Source organism: Leopardus geoffroyi, chromosome A2, assembly GCF_018350155.1.
Source record: "Leopardus geoffroyi isolate Oge1 chromosome A2, O.geoffroyi_Oge1_pat1.0, whole genome shotgun sequence".
NCBI lineage: Eukaryota > Metazoa > Chordata > Mammalia > Carnivora > Felidae > Leopardus > Leopardus geoffroyi.
Window position 1 is genome coordinate 134,444,482 of NC_059331.1, and position 13,453 is coordinate 134,457,934.

At 35.6% G+C, this 13,453-nt stretch overlaps 1 long non-coding RNA gene across 1 annotated transcript; it reads left to right on the forward strand.

The window, feature by feature from the left end:
* Nucleotides 1-752: 752 nt before the first annotated feature.
* Nucleotides 753-8,742, forward strand: LOC123607671. The gene is made up of 3 exons (XR_006716846.1): nt 753-908; nt 5,076-5,156; nt 8,171-8,742. It is a non-coding gene; the product is annotated as an uncharacterized LOC123607671 (long non-coding RNA).
* Nucleotides 8,743-13,453: the final 4,711 nt, after the last annotated feature.

Below are 13,453 nucleotides of genomic sequence, written 5' to 3' on the forward strand. Positions count from 1 at the left end.
GCTTGGCATAATGCCATGTGCAGAACTGAAATTCCATATTTGCTGAAGGAATGAAATTTTTTCAACCACATATTGACTATGAGAAATGAAGATAAGATATGTGCCCTTAATTCTGCTGAAGCTAAAGGAGAACTTACTCAATTAACCCAAACTGAATGATGCTTTACTCACATTCATTCTAGAGAAAACTAAATATATACTTAACAATTGTCATTAGGAACATAAAGTTATTATACAAAAAGTGAAAAGTGACTCATTGAATTTCATAAGGAGACTGTAGGAAAAAATAAGTTTCAACTCATTGAAGAAGCTTTTAATACAATGTGTAGCTATATGACTGATTTTTTGTTCTGCTTGTAGAATCAAGTTATTCCTTTATAGTCATAATGCTTTTTGCAGATAGACATGATGCTAAATTTTGGAATTTTGTATAAAATATACCCTCACCAGAAATAGCTTAGCTATTTGATGCCAGGATGTAAAAGGAATAGACAAATTAATGCCAAGGCCCTTTAAAGCCCTATGATTCTCTGACCTATTTGGTTTTCCCTTCTAGTTCACCTCTTAGGAAAGCTTTGAAAACTTTAAACAGATAATTAGACAACTACAGAAAGAACTCTAAAGCTACCCAACCATTCCTCTTATTCTACAATGGTACATCATAATGAAGAGTATCAATGTTCTAGGTGACAAAGGTCATATATATATAAGATAGGTAATAATCATACCATTATGTGTTAATAGCACACCATATCCCATCCTACTGTATTTGAACTTTCCATGAAAACAATAGCCTGTGGTGAAACAGCTTGTCATGGATACTAATGAAAAATTGCCTGAGACATCCTGATGGGATTCCTCCTGCATTCATTTTGCCCTTAAGGTCTGGGAATTCAGTGAACACAAAAGTAAGATTTTCCTGTCTCTTATATTTTGGCAAGATTGTATACAAATTCCAAATACTTCAAGTGGGAAAAGTAACATGTGCAGAATGGTTTTTAGAATACAATCATACATTGATTAATCATTTTAGAGTGCTGAATGGCCAGAGGACAGGTTGGTAGAGGGGGACAGCCATTTGTTTTCGACACCAAAGTTATTTCAAACTTACGAACAAACAGATGTTCCTCTTTGTTTCTCGTTTTGTATAGCACCTTCCCTGTGGGAACTGGGCAAAGTCCTACATAACAGAAATAGGCAAAATGCCTCCCTATGTAACCTTAATGTCCTCTAAAAATAATAGTGCATTATCATCACTGGAGCTGCCTCTTTCCAAAGACTCTATATAGTAGGTTTTTAAAAAGTAAATGGGGGGAATGACTAAGAAATACAAAGAATCTTTGTAAGATAATAAAATAAGATTTGAATAATTATTATTCCAATTTGATTCTTCAACTTTGGGTCAATTTCTAGTGCTTTAATTAGCAAAATCAAAATAACAAAAAAAGGCAATTTCCTGTACTCTCTTAGGTGTTTTTTTTTTTCATTTGCAGCCTGTAGCAATAATTATATTTTCCAAATGCAAAACACCTCATTTAAAATGGAAGCTTCCCAGAAGTTTGCCAACTCTTATGTCTTGAAGTAGCAGAAACAAGTAAACCTTTTTTTCTGACATCTTCCCCTGTTAAAACTCCTTTTGGCACATGCACTGAATGTGAATCAGCCACCGTGTAAATAAATTTCTGTGTCAATACTTCTTTTTTTCCAACACTTTTTATTGTAAAATAGTTTGCCTGCTGGAGTAAAAGAAAAAGAAAGGTTTACAAGTCAAATTAGTAGCAAATTTCTAATTTATACCCTGCATGGATAGTCTTTAAGCCACAGTTGACTGTGTGTGTGTGTGTGTGTGTGTGTGTGTGTGTGTGTGTGTATGTATGTATGTACACACACACACACACACACACACACACACATATGTATGTATTAGCTGGAAACAATTCATCAAGTTAGTTACCCCCTTTCCTTTCAAATCCACTTGTATTACTAAAAGGTTGAGTAAAGACCTCTGGGGAACAAGGGCAATTTTTGACATGGGTCTCAACAGATTAAACTATGCAGGGACAATATAGAATACATTGGAGCAATAACATTATCACATCATAGGCTGATTGAGAGGCATTTCCTTGCATTTCTGTCCTTTTACCATAAGCCAATAGTAGCCACAGGCATTTGACTGGAGAGCCTGGAGGATTGACAGGCCTGGCAGTCATTACACGCTGGATTGAATACTAGATTACTCCAAAGTGGCTGAGGGTCAGGGATCAGTGTGTTCCCTTTTGGCACTAAATGACTTTAATATCCTTACTGTATTAGTCAATTACTTTAAAGCTGCTGCTCTCTGAGCTCTCTCTGCCCCCCTGCAGTTTACTATGGACATTTGAATTGCTCCCATACTTAACCCCCACATCTGCTTTTAGCTGTCAAAAGAACAGTGCTATCAGTGGAGCTATTGACAATATGAAAAGAACTGAGATACTTGCTGGAAGTGTCAAGAGGCTCTTTCTTTTGGCTGCTTAGTTTAAAAAAATAAAAAACTAAATAACTCAGTTATAAAGGTGGTCCTCAGAGAAAAGGAATTCAGCATCTTTTAACCCACTGGCATGTAAAGTGACCAATAGGAAGACAATGGTGGAGTTAACTTTTTTTTTTTTTACCACTTACTTCCATCAACTATGCATCATCTACGTGAGTTTTTATTAACTTTTGTGAACACACACTTTGAATACAACTGTGAAAGAGTGAGCACCTGAGTGAGGGCCAATATCAAAGTCTTTATTTCATTTCACAATGGTTCCAGTGATAGTGGAGAATTATACTGCACTTCTCAATTTATTGGTGCAACACAGTGAAGAATTTTATATCACAGCCACTGAACTTTAAAAGGTCTGGTGTGGCTTGGTGTTAAACCAACATGTCTAGATTAAATATGGACTAAGCTGATTTGAAATTTAAAACTACTTGAAAGTCATGCCTTCAGTGTTTCAGAAAAAGTGATATGATTCCCACACGGGAGCACATCTGTTGAGCTGGCCCTGACTTTATGTGTGTACATGTATAGAGTCTGCTTACATGTGAGTATCTGTGAGTGCTTGTAAGTCACAGTGCTGTGTAATAATAAAGGAAATTGCTGAAAGATTCTTAAGAGCTATTTCATATAGAAATTAAAAGATGAGACAGAAACTTAAAGATTAACACATTGCCATTAGCTTACACCGAAAATATGGGAAAACCAATGATTTCCTACTTACAGAGCCTCCTTTCAGGAAGATCTAATGATTTGATCAAAAAGTATTCATTAACTGGGGCGGCTGGTGGCTCAGTCAATTAAGCATCTGACTCTTGATTTTGGATCAGGTTATGATCTCTGGGTTCCTGAGATCTAGCTCCCCCTGTAGGGCTTAAGATCCTCTCTCCCTCTCTCTCTCTCCCTCTCTCTCTCTCTCTGCCCCTCCCTACCACCTATCCCCCCAACCCAGCACTAGCATACCTGAGAGCTCTAGCTCTCTCTCAAAATAAGTAAACAAACAACAACAACAAAAAAGAATACTCCTTAACTGTTCTGCTAAGTTTCCACTATTGATTTTAATTTTTGTGTATACAAAATTATATACAGATATAAGCAATTCTTCACAACATAAAATTTAAGCTAAAGCTTTATTTTCCTAAATTAGTGATTGAATTAACAAACACAATGGAAACTTTTTTTCACTTGTATCCAAACATTTGAACCTCTGAGGCTATGATTTCAGTGACCATCCATCTCTCTTTCCTAGAAAAGATTCTAATCAGGCATGAAAATGTATCACAAAACACTAGGTCAGGAGAAACACAACAGCGTCAACCCAAGACAAAATTGATAAAGAAATCAAAGTTTAGACTTCAAAGTCATTAGAAACAACAGTTTTGTCATCAGTAGCATTTTTAAGACAGTATAAAGGAGAAATAGCATGAAATTACAAGACTTGGGAACTGATCCACATTATTTGCTAAACATAAAACTTTTAATTGTTGAAAATGGTACCATCCTGACCCTAAAGATTTAAAATATGCCTTTAACTTCCAAAAAATACATGTTTCCAAATCTTATAATTTCAAGCCATTTTCCCCTCAACTAAAATATAATTTTTATTAGTCTAGCTTTTATGAGCATAGATCTTGTAAATAAACAGGGAATAAGCTACATATACTTGAGTCGTTAAAAGCTGATTATGACTCCTATCATAGGAAAGCAGAGAGAAGACAATAATATGTATTTCTTTTCAATGGACATCTACTAAAAATATAAAGATTTGCCTTGGGAAACGATTTTGCTCATTTAAAATTTAGTCAGCAAAGGACCTTTACAAACTTAATACCTCTTGGCAATCATGGGTCATTAGCACTTTCCATTCATTTATATTTTGTTGTGTTTTGGGAATTGAGTATTCTGGGGAAGAAAGGTAGCCTGACAAGAAAGCGATTGAGTCAGCCCCCTTGATAGTTGGGATGACAGAAGGTGAAGAACTGTAGCTGCAGCTGACAACTTCTTTAATATGAATCACTTATAAATATTTACAATTCATAATTCAACAATAACTCTATGGGCAGCACATAAACAGAAGTATGTGATGGTTTGTTTGGAATCCTTATCATTACTGTTTTGAAAGGAGCATGTTTCTATTAGGAATTGTTTTTAACCAATTCATTTGGAAAAGTCTATTCTTTCACTATTTCTAATAGATAACTTCCTCTTGCAGCTTACCTATCACATTTTATCTTTGTAAGAAACATAGTTTGCATTACCAAAGATTACCTTCCTCTCCAATCTGTCATGATGTTTAGGTGGATGCACTTAAATTATACTTCCACTAGAATATATTACTAATTAAGTAATTTTTTGGCAATACCATACCCTAGCTACCTTTTAAAGATAAGAATGATCAAAAAATAATAATAAAATAAAATAAAATTAATAAATAATAAAGATAAGAATGATCATCACTGCAAAATATGCAAAGTAAAATTCGGTGAACTGTCTTCTGAAATACAAAAATCTACAATAATCTGTTGGTATTGTATCTAATTTTCATTTTCAGATATTTCATTATTGCTTCCCTGATGTAACCAGGAGGATTTAAATAACCGATGGGGGTGGATACTCCTTTCTTTCTGACCTGGTGAGTAATGAGGTAGACAACCCCCTAACCCATTATGCTTTCAGTTGTGGAGTGGGAGTGCAGTTAACTTTCATAGCATAGAAAAAAGTACATATCATTTATGACAAGGAAATATAAAGCATGTAGAACTATAATCTATGCATTTTAACATCTTTACTCAGCAATTATATAGCAAATTAACTAACAACCAGGATCTTTAAGAGTTTCCTCTCTATTATAGCACAAAATATGAATATTTTATATTCACATGTGTAGTACATCATTCAATACTTCTTGATTTTAGAAAGAACACTGTAATTTCTGAAACAGAACACATCACCAGAAGGTACATTGGTTTTAAAAATAGACTTCCTTAAAGTAGTGAGAAAAGTTTACTTCACAAGTCAGATAAATACGGGTGAGAAAGCTTTTTAAAAATGTGATCTTTTCCTTAACAATTATTTCTGAATCCTTCCTGCTTTTTTTATGAAAATGAATATGCACGCGAGTATGTGCACACGTGTGCATGTTTAGTAATTCTGGCATAAAGAAATTGAGAGTTACTTGGGGAAGTATCATTAGAATTATTTGAAACATCAATTTCTCTTTGAATTTGTATCATACAACAATAATAAAAAATGCGGAATTTGCTTGTCATGTATCACACTTCAGTATGTAAACAATTTACTGAGTAGCTTTGCATGAGAGTAGGGCTCAATAATTTTCGGTCTGAAAATGACATACACAAATAAAGGAACTAAAGCATGGAAAGTAACATATTTTGGTCTTATGACTAATGGTAACCTGGTGCTATTGAATTACTGAACTGTGTCTGAGAACTAATGAGAAAATTTTCCCAGGGGAATCTTTATCCAGTGCACTTGGAGAGCACCTCAGGGACCTATTCTGAGTCTGTCACCTTCCCCGTCTCATTGACACTCCACTTCTTTACCACCATTACACTGTGCAACCATTTCACTTCACACCTCACGATTAGAATATTAAAAGGAGAGAATACTATACGACTTGTTCCAGATAGCAGAGTTGTTTTTGACACTTAGAATAGAAATTGTCACCAGAATATCACAAAGACATGAGAGTCTCCAACTGAGTAGAACATTCTAAAGCTTAAAGCTATTTTATTTTACAGCTAATGAAAACTTTTCAAGAAATCTCTTAATGGCACATAATTCATTTACTCAGAGTTATTTAAGGGCTGCATAATTTTAACCACAAAGAATAATTGTACTTTTACAGTTACAAAAAAATGATTCTGCCATAGAATTTAGCTTGGACCATTATTCTATTGATCTTTTGTTGGTTATTGTTTCATTTGACCTTATGTATACTTGGATAGAAGGTATGTGCCTAGACAGAGGGTGGCATTCTTGTATTGGGCAGCGGTTAAGATTAGCACTGTTACCCACAGACGTCTTACTGTAGTAAACAAGTAGTAGTGAACAAAGACAGTGTTATTACTTCTAGAACTAAGAGTGATATACTTAATGGGACACTCCTACTTTCTGACACAAAGGAACAAAGAAGGGGGAAAGATAAGACCATTTAAGAATCTCTTCCCCTGGGGCGCCTGGGTGGCTCTGTCGGTTAGGCATCTGACTTCAGCTCAAGTCATGATCTCATGTTCTGTGAGTTTGAGCCCTACATTGGGTTCTGTGCTGATAGCTTGGAGCTTGGAGCCTGCTTCAGATTCTGTGTCTCCCTCTCTCTCTCTGCCCTTCCCCTGCTCACGTTCTGTCTCTCATTATTAAAAATAAACATAAAGAAATTTTTTTAATAAAATAAAATAAAAAAAGACTGTATTCCACTATTATAATGCTATATATTTATATTTGTTTTTGTAACAAATTATTATTTAGGGAATTCTCTTCTGAAAGATAAGAGCTACTTTTTTTTTTTTTAATCAGAAGCAAAATCCCTTCCACCAAAAAGATAAAAATAGTGCTGATATGTTATTTTTGCCTTTCAAAAAACATGATGACTGCCTCTGTGGCTGGCTTTACTATATTCCCGTAGCAGAGTAAGCATTTTATTTCTATTGCTGAGGTCTGGCTACTAAATTAAGAGCACTGCACAATCACACAAAAGACCCTCCCATGTATACTTTGGGTTGGAATTTCTGAGTTCTGCCAATGACCTTAGCAGTTATCTGTGTATTTTGCAAAATATAATTTGCATAATAAATAATATTCTCTTACTTAATTTTTTTTTCATGTTTATTTGTTTTGAGAGAGAGAGGGAAAGACAGAGAGTGTGTGTGCCCATGCAAGTGAGCAGGGGAGGGGCAGAGAGACACGGAGAGAGAGAATCCCAAGGAGGCTCCTCACTGTCAGCTCAGAGCCTGAAGTGGGGTTTGATCTCATAAACTGTGAGATCATGACCTGAGCCAAAATCAAGAGTCAGACACTTAACCAACTGAGCCATGCAGGTACCCCAATAAAATCCTCTTATCAATATTACTGCTACATTTGCCAATTAGCCAATTTGTACTCTTTTTAACAAGTGGTCAAATTCATATGTCTACAACATGGTCAAATATAGAAAAATATTAGAGACAAGATTCTACAGAATGATAAACTTCCTTCCATTCTCCTTCCATAACAAAGCCTCTTTTTTCTATAGCTTAATCTTATTTCATTATTGGAACTCAATTGGGCTAGAAAAGAATGTAGTCCTGGTCTGGTCACTCAGGTTTACACTATGAATGTGCATGCTAGAATTTGGCATTTTTAAAATTTTCATTCCTGGGGCGCCTGGGTGGAGCAGTCGGTTAAGCGTCCGACTTCAGCCAGGTCACGATCTCATGATCCGTGAGTTCGAGCCCCGCGTCGGGCTCTGGGCTGAGGGCTCAGAGCCTGGAGCCTGTTTCCGATTCTGTGTCTCCCTCTCTCTCTGCCCTTCCCCCGTTCATGCTCTGTCTCTCTCTGTCCCAAAAATAAATAAACGTTGAAAAAAAAAATTAAAAAAAAAATTTTTCATTCCTGAATTGGCCTGATATATTGTTATTTCCATTTCAGAACCTTATTGCAAAACACCAAGTGGATAAATGTAAATTCTGAAGTTCCCTGGTTTTCTCCAGGACACACCCAGAAAGATTCATCACTCTGACAAAAGTTTAAATGCTTATAATCCATTTGTAATGGAGCATTTGGGATGGAATTATATATGGACAACTATCCATTTTGAGGGAAGACTTAACGGAAAAATTATCAGTTCAATATGGTAAGTCCAGGGAAAAAGAAAGGAATGAATTGGACTCAGCATCCTGGTGTCATTTGTTTCCAGTGTTCACTGAGCATCATTTTGCCTACCTCTGATCCACTCTAATCATAAGAGGTGATCTTACCCCTTTGTCTCATGGATTTTTTTTTTCCATTGCAAAAAAAAAGGCATACAAGAGCTAAATTTGGGCTCTTTTCCTCTGCTATGGATCTAAAAACATTGTTCTTTTGATATATAATGTAGGTCTGTTACCATGTCTATTAATTTAATGTGATAGAAGCAAAAGAAAAGGACCAGAAAGCTCTAATTTCTGGCTTAATATTTGTATTTAAGTACTCAAGGATTAAAGTGATATTTGGCAAGTTGACTTTAGAATGCTTTTCCACATAGTATCTTGAGCTTAAGTAGATGAAACCTGGTGACTCTTGAGTGGTAATGATTCAAAATATAATTCACATGAGGGAATTAAACACACACTTATAATAAGCCTACATGAGCAGTCCATTACAAGGGTTTCCTTCATTTTCTATGCCAGAGTCACAAACTAACTTCAAACTTTGTCCCAGAGATGAAATCAAAAGTCCACCTCACATACATGAAAAAGACATCTCTACAGATTTAAACCAAGACCCGATTATTCAGGAGCAGCTTATTTGGCTCATGGCTAAGTCAAAGTTTGCTACTTCTGGGCATGTTTGACTATAGGGAACTCGCCCTCATTTTCATCCCTTAGCCTGTTCTGAAGTATGTGAAAAACACACAACTTCATTTTTACTCATGTGGTTTTGAATGGGCTCTTATTTGACTCATCTTCTTTAGAAGTGGGGAAAAAAAAAAGTAAGAAAGCTTTTACATGTGCAGGGATTTGGGGATTTAGTCTCTTTCTTCTCTTTTCCATTTCTTCTTCCCCTTGACAGAATTTTTGGTCTTCAGGCATTTGTAAGGTCTCTGCTTCATTCTTTCAAACCAATCCCTGATATATGGGTGGGGAAATGGGGGATACAAGAAATAGGAAATGTATTCCTATTCACAGGACAACTTAGAACCTTGGGGATTGCAGGTCACTACCCCACACAGAACACTTCAGCTGGAAGTGTCTCAACACAGCTTAGGCCAACAGAACAGAAGCATTCCAGGGAACAAGTCCTTTTGGATGCCAGTCACTGAAGTGCACAGCCCTATCCTGGCACACCGCTCTACCTTGCGTACACTCTTAAAACCTACTTTTTTTTTTCTTTTTAACTTATTGCACCTGAACCACCTCCAGTCCATTTGCTATATACGTTTTTAATTTGCAAATGAGGCCTTTTTTGGGAAAACAACAAATAGAGACGTACTTATCTGACTCAAGATCCAGATCATGTGAGAGGAATCACTCTCTTAAAAAGGACCAGAGAGTAAGGGAAATCCAGTGCTACGGCACTTGCTAGTGAAATTAGGAATGACTGTGAAACGGTTTCTTCAAAGGATAAAATGTATGTGCCAGTAGAAAAGGTGTGTGAAAACTCAAACTATTTTTGACTCGTGATTGAATTCATGCAAAAAGAGCCAATTTGAACTTCATTTATCAATCAGTTTGATTCATAGTTAAAATAACATTATAAAATAGAGGGTCATGTTTTTCATTGCTCAAGTTTTCTACATTAGTACATTTGGTATTTTATTTTCAGTGTCAAAGAACTGAGCTGACAGTTTGAATCAGAGTCAATTTATTTCAGCAAATATTATAAATTGATACCTGGTTTATATTTCTGTTGTTTTGATAATCCATGGCTGAACTGATTTCCCCACACTATACTCCTATAACTTTAAAGTGTCATTTGAGAACAGAGGGATTTTATTTTCTCATGATCTTATGCAGTTGAAGAAAAAAATTCTTTGAGGTGTTTTTGGAGAGATTTCTTTTTGGCTATGTCTACACAGTGTCCAAATAAACAGTGAAAAGTTGAAAAGTTCAGTCAATTCTCTGTGTTATTGGCTTTTTAGACACCAAATAAGAGTTAAACTCAAAACAATATACTAATGTTTTCAATTAAAGTGACCTGTCAGTTTAGTCCAATTAGTCAAAACCTATGTGCACATTATTAAAGTCTTTGCTACTCAAAGATGGTAGAAAATTTACACATTGGTAGAGCCTCTGAAGTTAAATATAAGTTCAGTACTACATAGGTCTCCGTCTAGTTTTCTCTCTTTGATTTTCTTAGGCATTTTCTCCATAAAATCCAGATATAAAATATAAAAATGCAAAGTAACTGGAATTTTTTCTCTACTAGTTTTCCACGGACGTCTAGATTTGGGACTCTTTTCTCTATGCAAATCACCAATATCTAGGAGTTACTTGCTAAGAAATGTAGATCAATGAGGGACAATCTCTGCTTTCAAGGAGCTTTGCATTAGTGGGGGGAGATTGCCTCCAACTGACTTAAGAACAAATACCATGTTAAAGAAAATTAATTCAAAAAGAGGCATAAGCAACATTTTGAGAAATGTACAAGGACAATGAGGAAAGAGTTTATGGAAGAATAAGCACCAGTGCCCAGCTTTAAGGGATGAGATTTAAAATTTAGGGGAAGGGCATTTAGAATAGGAACAAGATAAGTAAAATATTAACTTACATGAGCAAGTGAATTTCTGTCCTAGTGTAGACTGTGTGGAGGGACACAGTAGTATTTCAGAGCCTTCAAGGGGACAATGCATAAAATGATTATATCTGAAGTTATTTACCATAGGCTCTAAAACAAGAGTTTAAAGCTATTAATGTGTGACTAGCTAATTTTATTTCACTCTTAGGAACAACAAAGTATTTGCATGCTGTAAATCACTTGCTGGCAAGTCAAACTTAACCTGACTTACATTATAATGAAAACAAATTTAAGAAATTTCTTAAAATTTTCAAGAACAATTTTTAATTTTTTAAGAATTTTTTTAATTAAGAAATTCCTATATTCATTTTTTAAAGTTTATTTATGTATTTTGAGAGATAGAGCATGCAAGTGGGGGAAGGCAGAGAGAGACAGAGAGAGACAGAAAGAGAGGCAGAGACAGAGAGAGAGAGACAGAGAGAGAGAGAGAGAGAGAGAGAATCCCAAGCCGGCTCCATGCTGTCAGCACAGAGCCCAGTGCAGGACTCAAACTCACAAACTGTGAGATCATGAGCTGAGCCAAAATCAAGAGTTGGATGTTTAATCAACAGAGCCACCCATGCACCCCCAAAATAAGAAATTCCCAGCTACATAAAGATATATGTGCTAAAAAACTAAGGGGTTTTTTATATCCCTTATATATACCTATACATCTATAGGTATAGATGGATTACCCATTATTTTTTTTTTTTTTTTTTGATAATAAGGATCAGAAAATGGATTTCCCATGACTAAGATTTTAGGTAGACATCATTAAGGGTTCTCAGCTACTATTACCAAAGTGTTTTCCAATTCTGTGGCTCTGTTGGTGTTCTGGGACCATTCTGCTGGACACACTGAAACCATGCTTCAGCAAACAAAGGCACAGTGCTTCCTGGATTCAGTCTACCTTCTGGGATGCAGGAAAGAATGAAGGCAACTGATTTAAATCTTGGAACATTAGCTGGTTGTGAAGTCTTTGTTGATATGATTCTGGGCACATAGTCATAGATGGAAATGAAACAGAATCCCTCTCAAAAAATCCACCAAAGCATTTCTTTCATCTGTGTGTGTTGCTTGTTGAGGAGAAGTTTCCAACCACAAGGATCATACTACATATTCTCTCTGCCAAACTATTTTGTCTAAGTAGCATCCAGCTCATGGGACTCAATGCTAAATTAATACTGAAGTTTCTCAAATTCATCATAATTGTTTCAAGTCGGCATTCTTTGGAATCTTCAATGAATCAGAGGTCTTTAGTGATGGGGTTCCAAAATACACTGTAGAAATATCACTTTCTCCCAAGAGAGACAGTGCAAGCCTTCAATCTGCTCTAGTGATCCAGTTATACGGTAAGACTGGAAGATACTGCTATACCAGAGATTCGAGGTTGAAAATACCCTCTGGAAAATACTAGAAGTTTGTATGAGCTATCACTTTTCCATTTTTATTTTTATTTTGCAAATGTAATTTTTGGTAAGAACTTAATGGAAAGCTTAATGGAAAGTTATATTCATATATAACAAATTCAAATTTGACTTTTTGAAATTCCTTTTCTTAAAAAATATTTGACCATATGCCATAAAGTGCTTCCTACTAGCTCCTTTCCACATGCTCCCATCTCTAAATATGGTACTTGCCCCCCTATTCTTTGCTTAATTCACATTTTTTTCAATCCTTTCTCATATCAACATTGTCATACTCATAAACATAGAAGTTGCAACAACTGTGTTTTGCTGTCCCAGTGCAGACAATGGCTGCATAAGGTCCTTTAATTCCTTTTCAAATGGGTCCTTTTAACTCCTTTCCTACTAAGATATTCTTTTGGGAATTTACCTGGACATGAATTGTAAAACTTCATGTACCACCTTGGAAAAGTTTTCATCTGAAACTTTTCATTATTTCCGTAAGCTTAAGAAGCTGTAAATTATATAATTTCTAGCATATTTTAAATATCACAGTTTGAGTTTAAATCAATTTACATTTAAATAAATGATGTTAACAGCACATTAAGAGAAGCACATCAGAAATGGTGGGAAAAGGACTTCTGAAAAATCTACTCCTCCAAAGAAGCAAGGAGAACACTGGCAAAAACAACCAAAGTCAACTTTTTCAGAACCTTAGAAATGTAATAACCCAAGGAGCATTTATTAAGACAAACTGCTGAATCTCAGAAGAGTAAGCTTTGTGTCATTTTAGTTTTCCCTATTTCCATCCTCCTCTCCTCAGGTCCACAGTACTCTTTAAAACCAGCAGCCTCACAACTATGGTGGCTATAAAAATTAGCAACCTAGTAGCCACTGGAAGAAACAGATGGGTTTGGAGATCCTCAAAAGTCCCATTCCCAGAAAAATATCACAATTTGTAGAGTCCCTGAAAGAGTTCTTTACGTTTATGTGATCTGAATCAGAACTTGGCTCTGTGTGAACAGCCATATTCCTAGAGCAATTTTTAAAA